A 7,487-nucleotide genomic window follows, 5' to 3' on the forward strand; every position below is an offset into this window, starting at 1 on the left:
TGTCAAGAGCTTTGACATCTACAATGACGTCTACAAAGCAGGCTTATACTGGTCGAATGTTTCATACCATAATTACTGTGTGTTCAGAGCTCACGTGTGAAGTATGGATACTGCTGCTTCAGCAAGAACCGAGGATGAGCACCCTTCCTGGTTCTGAAAAAAAATAACAGAGGAAATGCCTTAAGCAGGATTCTGAAACGGGGTTGAATGAAACAAGAATGAACAAGAAATTCTTTCAAAACATGTAAAGCAATGCAAACAAATATTTATTTCAACTTATTTCTACAAAAGACCACCTCATGAAGACTGGTGGTGGGGTATTGGCTCAAAAAAAAAAGCAGAGAGCACTTATACAAATGCTACAGGGAGCCTTCGCAGCCAACAATTGTTTGAACACACCTAAACTAATCACTGTTCAACAAACTCATAAAAAATGTTTGAATGCATAAAAAACCAGTGGTAAACACAGGAAACAGTTAAAACAGAATGACGGCACAAGTTTGTCCCGTCGTTCTCTTCTGTGTCCTGGGTTTTCCTCTGGTTTTTCATCCATTCAAACATGTACCAGCTAGCCCAGTCCAACGCCTTGGTATCATAAAAATATGGATAGTCAATCCTTACACAAAGTTGAAAAAAAAAGAAAGTATAAAGTAGGTGACAAAATTAAAACGACAGCAAAATGGTTGGCTTTTAATTTTAAATGATAATATAAAAAATAATGGCATGAATGAAAGTGAGCAGCACACGAAGTACCTTGTTGCTAGCCCGACATTCCACTTTGAAGCAAAATGTCCGCTTTCAACACTACATAGGCTAAACATGCAATGAGGCATTCCTTTAGGCACACAAAATATACCATAATTGTTAAAAAAGCTACGAATTAGTTGAAAAAACCTGACCACGACAAATTGGAATTAGTGACTAGATACAGTTTCAGAAATACACAGCGACATCATATAAAAATATATGGTTCCCATACAAAGATTGATCATAACAAAAATTCAGGACATTTATCAGACTGGCATCAATGTGCAAAGCAGCTTAATGAAGGAAGACGGTCTTCACTAAAAACATGTTAATATTGGGAGCTCATGTGCTTCCCTGCAAGTTGGGTGTGTAAACCCACTGACATCTTAACTAACCCGCCTGAATCATCACTTGATAGACATTGAGGAATTTTACGAATTGGTTTATTGTAGCCAGCTGTCTAGTTTATTTCCCTATTTTTCTTGGCATTTCGTGTCTAATTCTAAATTTGGTAACTAGATAGCTTTTACTATGGTCATGCACTGGTGACAACGAATATTTGATTTTACTTTTAAAAAATTTCAGTTTTGTTTTATTGCTTACCAGCCAACGATCTGAAATATCAGAGGTGCTTAAAACGTATGTTGGCATTTCCTTCCTGCAGTGTAGTACAACAAATCATGACTTTTACCATAATTTGCTCACAAATCGTAATATGTGGAAAGTATTCAGCTTAATGAAAATGTCATTTCAGAAGCATGCACAATCAACAAGGCCTCAATGACTCTCATGACGTGGTCCACTTGTTTCTGTCACAAATAACCTGAGTGCAGACACATTCCATCGAAGACGAAGGTAACATGCCCTCTCGGGTGATGAATATTTAAAAAGCCTTACGAGTAAATTAGCTGCTGAGCACATGAAATTGTGGCATTAAAACAAAAGATCCCTCTGCGGCATCTTTCACTTGGAGGAGCGCTTGACCACAAACTTTGAGAAGCTGGAAAATGCTCCATGAACCGCTCCAGCCAGCAGAAAAGATGCAGGACACAAGTTGGTAGGCGGACCATTGGCATCCTGCGATTGTGAAGATATTTCTGTTTAGTAGATGCTCTTCTTTTTGTACCACTGTTTATTTCACCTTTAACAAGCAGCTGAACTCCTTAACGTTCGCATAATAAAATGCTGCAATGCGGAACAGTTCGCAGGGTTACCTCAATTTTGCTTTTCTACGAATTAACACAATGTAGGTAATCTGCACACAACTACAATCAAACTACAATTTTCACCTACTTCACTGCTAACATCAGCGTTTGACTGCTCAAGCACAAATACAGGTTAGACATGTGAGCAATCTGCTAAATGTATCCCCACAAACTGAACAATCAGGCATCAGAAATCGGCAAGGAAGGAGGTGTCACGTTTAAATGGCACTTTTTTTGTTCAAAACATAAACAACACCTGGAAGCTTGAAGCGTGAGAGGGGGTCTTTCACGCTGACAATGTCAGAACATAGCTTGCTAATGGGCACCTGCACGATGTGCACAATGTGTTTCTTGAAAATGCGTGCGAAAGTTTGATTGATGTGTAGGACGAGAATTGCAGCACGTTTTGACACAGGCCTTGTGGACGCTTCTGCCTGCTAATGTCAATGTGGATTCTTGCTAGTCGCCCTCTTCGCTTCTTTCTGAATGTAATGCTTTAGGCATTATATTCAGGACAACGACTGCATCAAAACGTGCAGCAATTACCTACGTCCCACACATCGGTGAAACTCTCGCACACATTTTCAAGACACGCAGTGCATACATTGTGCATGTGCCCACTAGCAAGCTGCGTTCTGACATTGTCAGCGTGAGAGACCCCCTCTCACGCTCCAAGCTTCCGGGTATTGTTTATTAGATTCCATGCGCTGAATGCAAATCAGTGTACATTGGCGAAACGGGCAATCTGCACAGAAGATTAATGCAGCACTGGAACGAAGTGAACAAGGGCCATGCAAAAACAAGTCCACTGGCAGAGCACCGTGAGAGGACGGGACACGTGGTCGACTGGAACAAGACAAAATTACTGACAACTGAGTGCTATCTATCTTCTCGATTACTGCTCGAGTCCCTCATTGTTCAGACGACGCCCAACATTATCAACATAATGGATGGCAATCTGCGCCATATCTATGCAAACTCATTGCGCCGCGTAATGCCCAATATATAGCTTCGTTTTCCACGACACATGCTCTGCTCACCGTGAACCAGCAACAAACCGTTAAATGGCTTTCTTGACTTGGTCAGTGACCTACGTTTCATCACTGCAGTAATGCTTTTACCTGCCTACACGGCATTCCGTCAAACACTGGACTACACCACATGAGCCATTGGCGTTCTTAACCTGCACCAGAGTATATAACCTTTAACTACTGCTATGAGATAGACCCATAAACGCACTTCGATATGGCCTTTATATTTAGCTCTTGGAAACATTATGTATAATTTTACCTTTAAGTTGCACCTGCTACAGCAGCTGGTACTATACCAAAAACATGAAAAAAACCGTGGTTTAACACGCCAAAGCTACACTTGGGATATGGGGAGCACTGTAGGGGAAGGCTTCGCATTAATTTTGACCATCTGGGTATTTTTGTGCGCATCGAAATCTCCAAACACGGGCGTCTTTACGTGTTGCCTCCATCTGAAAAGCGGCTACACCAAGCGGTATCTAACCGACATTCGCCTCCACAGCACACCACCCTAGCCACGGCAGTGGGTTAAACATATGAAATAAAGCGAGTTTTGGAGTGCAAATGAAAATATTAATCACACGTCTTATTTTCCCAATCGATGTACCTTTTGAAATCCACCATGGAATCCCCCCTCCCCTACCGGCCTACCAAAACACCTTTGTCTCAAGAGGTAATCAGGCTGTTGTTAATGAAGTAAGTATTTACAATCCGAGACTTGCCACCGTTAAAGTCATGCACTTTGTTTTAGAGATAAGCGACATTAGCCATTTGCAGCACCAGGAGTTAATTGTGTTAAGATCAGATTGAAAGCATTGACGGTAGTAGTTGAAAGAAATTGTGTGATAAATTACAACATCATCTGCAAATAGACCTACATGGGAGGATATGCAACATGGAAGATAGACCAAGCAACCTGCCTGGGGGACAACAAAGTGGCACGAGCAAAAGAAGTATATAGTTATTAGAAGTAAACTGCATTTGAGAAGAATGAAAATCTTTTGCTCAAGTGAGGACATTAGGGTGAATTTTGAGAAGTAGTCTGTGGTGTGCAATGCGATTGAATGCTTTAGAAAAATCGAGAAAAACTACCGCAGTTTGTAAGCCTGTGTCAATGGATCAATGTAGATCGTGAACAAATCCTGAAAGTTGTGTTTCTCAAGTAACCCTTGTGAAAACCGTGGTGATACTCGAATGTGATATTGTGATTTTATAAATAATTAGCGACCTGAGAGTGGATGAAATGTTTCCTGACCTTGCATATGGTGCTTGTTAGGGAAATTTAATGGTGAAGTACCGTCTCCTGATTTAAAGACTGGTGCTACCTCGACTATCTTCCAACCATTGAGATTAGTGCCTGTCATGAGAGACTGCGAAAAAAGCGCTGTCAGAATTTTACAGACTGCGGGATGTACTTTTCGGTATAGTATGATTATTACCAGTATGATCTGAAGTAGACCAGTTTGTATTGCAAGTTTAAAACCATATCGAAAGATCCTAAATGTTTGCTTGGCTTGATTACATACGAATACTTGCTTCAAAGTCAGTTCAATTTCTCTTCTTGCCCTTTAGTCGTCAGCCCCAGATTCTCTTCAATATCTCTGCTAAGCAATGACACGCTCCATACGCACAGCACTGCTTCATGAAAATGTTTCAAATAATCAGAGGCCACAGCACTGCTAACAGGTATACATCATGGCAAGTTCCACAACATGCAATAACTAACCTGAAAATACATAATCGGTGGGTGCACCGATATGGCAGCAGTGCCTGGACCGATGTGCCGAGCAAATGCGCTGACTTCTGAACGGGTGGTCCAAGCGGCCAGATGATGGATGAATGACCATTCCTGGCGGAAAAGTGTACGGAGCACCAACGAAAGGCCAGGCAGTACTTGGGTACAGCAGGTGCAGTGTCGGTTGGCCAAGGGAGGCCCTGGCAAAGCCTTTGAAACTGGACTGGAAGGCAGCTGACCCAGGACAGCCAGCAGCAGCACCTGCAGGTGCATAATCTGTGAGTGTGCTGACACTTGTTGAAATACAAGAAGAGCACACACAAAGCACGAATGCTTACATCAAGTAGATTTTTAATCGTTGAAAGACAGTAACCTCCAAGGCACTAATAAGAACATTCCCGGAACACCCCAAGTGAAATTTAGGTCACAGTAAGAATGTATTTATTAGACCCGCAGGTACTGTGAGTGGGGTATGCATGATATATGCAAAGCTAGCTACTGAGCTAATTTGCATGGAACGCATGCTAGCAGCTCATCTGTATTCCTTGCTTTCAATCGGAACTGGTGTGTGATAATTGAGGCTCCTCCATTTCAATGTCTGACTTGTATCTGCACGTTCAATTCTCTAATATAAATCGAGTTGAGTGAGTGCCTACAGCTTTCTTGTTAGTCTCTGTATGGCCTGCGGTTTTGCGAAAATGAGAACTTGCGAATTGGCTCAATTTTCTGCACTAATTTAAACAATACATATGCCTCTGATATCAAGCCCCAGACTTACCGAAAACTACTCTGACAGAATCGGCAGGCGCCTCGTAGGCGTTGTGAAATCTCCCCCACTACCCCGAGACTATGCTAACTCCCTGCGAGGCCACATGCGCGCATTTCACCTTTAATTTGCACGTATGTGAATTCTATACCTCTATGAACTCTCAGACGGGCGTCGTCATATTCGTGCCGGACTCGTGAAACTCGGCAACGTAAATTACCGCACTCGCTCGCTAGCGCGCGGCCCGAACTCTCTCACAGTTTCCGGCCCTTGCATACTATTTCCTCCACCTTGCACTTTGTAAATTCTCATGTTTAACTACACCTCGTGCGCCCTCATCTCTTGCCTGCTTTTCTTCCAGCACAACTCCGTCAGCACCCGGTCGACGCGTACGCTGTCGGGGCGCGTTGGCGAGCGAGTACGGCAATTTCGCTGTTGTCGAGCTTCACGAGAACAGCACACATATCGCGGCCCGAAGACCGCGAGGCGTACGGTCGCCGGTCTCGCGAGCGCAATAGCTGCGAAGCGCACTGCACGGAATTCGTGAAGGGGGGGAGAGACGCCAGCCATGGAATCACGTGTACGCGTTTTCACATGCACTTCCAGGGAACCTCCTGTTCATGTTATTTCTTGGTATACCGCGGGTATTCACGAGGGAGGACTAATCACAGCGTTGTGCCACTCACGCGAAATTGCGACTGCGATCTGCAACCGCAAAGGCACTGTTTGAGAGACACATAAACAAACGCCCCGGTGTTAAAGAGCCTTGCGTGATGTGAAATTATTAGCAGCCGTGTACCATAGCGCGAGCATCGTAGCCAAGGTCTAGCTTCAGCGTAAATTGATGCTGACTTCTGCGGAAACGGTGGACTGGGCGCCAAACAAGTATACTAACTCACGTAGGCTCTCAGAGCAAACGAGATGGGGGTCTAGCGAATTACTGACCCATAAACACCAGAACTCGTTCCAACCAAATACAGAATAATAAAAAATGCGTACTTACCCGAGCAAAAACGATGTTTCCAACGCAAAATTCTCCTTCACTGTCGTCTTCATCTCGCGGACACACGAACACGCTTTGTTCTGATGCAATGTCATCCACTTTTGACGCGCAGTATTTTATCCGGCGATGATCGTTCTTCCGGGGTCCCCATGTTCAACACACGCGTAGGTTAGAAGGGTCGACATCACCCATAAAGCTTCTATAACTATGATTTAAGCTTGAAATAGATAAAACAGATTAAATCACGCCACCAACCACTCGGCACAAAACGCCATGAAAAAACACACACAAAAGTGAGAGATAGTTGCCAGACTTCAAATGCAGCACCTCTATGTTTGACGAAAATTGTGTTACTACTGTAATGTTGGTAATTATCTTTCTGCTTTCAAAGTCTGAAATGTGTTTATAACTTAAATTTAAGGTTTTTAAACACAAAAAGTGAATACACATAAAGTAATTGACATATATACTGATATTGTAAAGAGGTTTGACGTTTGTTTTGGTTTTGTTTTCACGGCGGGCTTCTCAAGAGAAAACGTGCGAGAAAACGAGCTACTTTGGGTTTAGGAAGAGGGCGGTAAATGTCGGCGTGATAGAAAGCAAGGAACAGGTGCTTACCCTGGTCGTTAAAAAAGGAGCTAATGAAACCCTCACGTAAAAGAAAAAAAAAAACACGTTCGACGAGGAATCGACCCATTGACCTACAAAACAGTAAACGGACGCGTTAACAAACAGCTATGTCGGCGGGCAGTGTTCAAGGCGCCTAAAACAACTCTATACTTACGTAAGTTGTCAACGAATATTGTTGCTTGTGTCTAGTCATCGCCTCCTTTAACGATGGTCTAGTTTATGCTGCATTTTTGAAATTCTGGCTGTCCTAACGCTTGTTTCTCACGCACCGGTCTTGCAGACGAGGCCGCATTGCTAGCGCTGCAAGCGATTGAGCCAAAGCTCCATTATTTGACTCAAGAAAAGCTATCGCAGTCAACCCGACCTTTTC

General features: G+C 43.2%; 1 long non-coding RNA gene across 1 annotated transcript; it reads right to left on the reverse strand.

Annotated features, from left to right (window-relative positions):
- Positions 1-245: 245 nt before the first annotated feature.
- LOC144164117 (uncharacterized) lies at positions 246-7,068 on the reverse strand. Its single transcript, XR_013321062.1, has 3 exons — positions 6,488-7,068; positions 4,710-4,979; positions 246-1,824 (listed from the first exon to the last, which is right to left on the reverse strand). It is a non-coding gene; the product is annotated as an uncharacterized LOC144164117 (long non-coding RNA).
- Positions 7,069-7,487: the final 419 nt, after the last annotated feature.

This window comes from Haemaphysalis longicornis, unplaced genomic scaffold (assembly GCF_048455015.1).
Source record: "Haemaphysalis longicornis isolate Haplotype H1 unplaced genomic scaffold, Haemaphysalis longicornis Haplotype H1 scaffold_13, whole genome shotgun sequence".
Classification (NCBI taxonomy): Eukaryota; Metazoa; Arthropoda; class Arachnida; order Ixodida; family Ixodidae; genus Haemaphysalis; species Haemaphysalis longicornis.